The following is a 2,068-nucleotide window of genomic DNA, read 5'->3' as shown; positions in this document are numbered from 1 at the left end:
TTCATGACTAAATCTATGCCTGGTGTTGATGGTTGAGGTGTGAGAACTTAGGCCTTAGCAGCAGATATAAGCTATGCTGCGTGTCATCCAAATTCTCATTTTTGGAAATGGCTGGATGTTTTCTAATGTCACCTCAATGGGTGAAGGATGACTGTGAGTAACTTTCACACTCCTAGTAAGCCATCTGAGTTAGTCATTTCTAAGGCGTATTTATGAGGCTTGAGAGCACTAAGTGCTCTTCCAGAGGCTCTGAATCCTGTCCTAATGCCTACACTGGGTGGGTCATAGCTGTGCACAACTCTGTACAGTGTCAGTCAATACTGTCCAGCCCACAAATACCGTCTGGAGTTTGACCACTTTCTATATTAAATGCACAAAAAAAAAAATCCCCACATATACTATTCTTGTATGTTGTGTATATGCGCTGTTTATAAAGACAAGAATTTAGTACTTCCAAATTTCAAGTATAGACACTGCATGTTAAGTAGATTAAATGTGCGGTTTTAATGTACAGGGCCCATGTGGCTTTTATGAGGTCTTCTGTGCAGTCCCCTAGGGCCACTATCCCACCTCCATGAAAGGAGTTCTGAATAAACATCCAGGCTCCTGATAGTTCTTTTCCTTATATTTATAGAAATATTTTCGTCTCTCTTCCCAGCTTCATTATTGTGGAGACAATAGACAGTCACCTCTTAGTATGTATTTAAGGCACACTGTGCACCATTTAACATTCAGCTTCCATAGGTTCAACATGCCATGAAGATCTCAGGAACTGTTTTCATTCCTACCTGTGCATGTGACGAACAGTTCTTGGCTCATAAGTAAACGTTGGTTCTAGGTAAAGTTGAGTAGCAACAAATCTCCATGTAACAGGGGCTTAGCTGTTAAGCAGTGGTTCTCAACCTGTGGGTCGCGACCCCCTCAGATAGTCACATCACAAACATATATTGCATTTATGAAGCAGCAATAAAAATAATTTCACGGTTGGGGCTGTCACAACATGGAGAACTATTATATTAAAGGGCTGCAGCATTAGGAAGTTTGAGAAGCACTGGTTAAAGGATATAACGAGAGAGGCTGTCTCCCATACTTTGGTGGAAAGTTCATTGAGGTCTGTGATGTGAAGTTTTTACCAGAGCGTCCACCACTACTGCACCTTCTAAAAGCTGCCGACATTCGTTGTGGCTCTTGTGATTGATGGGCACAGGTAACAGTTTAGCAGTAGGTTTTAGTCCTTTCAGAATCTTAGCCTGTTACCAGTCAAGTGCGGCACGGCAGAAGTTGGGGAGGGGAGGGGATTCAGCTAAGAGCAGTTGCACACACTGAGCTGACAACCAAGGTGTCTATCGGCTCTTTCGTTGCAACTTGTCCAATGCAGATGTGTTCACAGCACAACAGGTAACACAGGCAAACGTTACCTGTTCATTGTTCTCTATCAGCGCTGTGGGAAATGCCAATACTTTAGATACTGCATTAACTGACATCTGTGGTGGACATTAGTTTGCTGTTGTTTTTAGTTTCTTAAACAAGGCTACTAGAGAACTTAGAATTACATATTTAGTTCCCTGTTGTCTTGTATTAAAAAGCAATGCTTACTTCGTTTAACACTATTGCCGGTTGCTCTGAGCTACAGAACAACTTTCCTATCCGCTCAGACTCCCAGAAGTTCTGAAATGCCGAAGAGCTTTTAGAAGTGTTTACTGAGGGAAGTTGTATTTAGGAGTGGACACATAGAATTCAATAGATAATCGTGACTTCACCAAGAGTAAGGCTGTGCGACCCCACCTCAAGAAGGAGAATCATTTCCCTCTTCACGGCTGCCATCTTTCCAAGTTCAGATCCCAGCCGAAGGGTGGAAGCGGCATGGCCAGTGGCAACAGCCTGGCTCCGTGGAAGCAATGACTGACAACCCCCACCGGGAAGACGTGTATACAAACGGGAAGTCAGTGGTTTGCTTAGGAGTGGTGTAGAGAATGAATGGTTGTTTGAAGACTCTGGGGATGCTTGGTCTTTCTCAAATTGTCTGGGAATGAACTGGCTTCTCTAACCTGTGTCTCACCCCCTGCTG

Source organism: Rattus rattus, chromosome 6, assembly GCF_011064425.1.
Source record: "Rattus rattus isolate New Zealand chromosome 6, Rrattus_CSIRO_v1, whole genome shotgun sequence".
Classification (NCBI taxonomy): domain Eukaryota; kingdom Metazoa; phylum Chordata; class Mammalia; order Rodentia; family Muridae; genus Rattus; species Rattus rattus.
Note: the sequence above shows the minus strand (reverse complement) of the source record.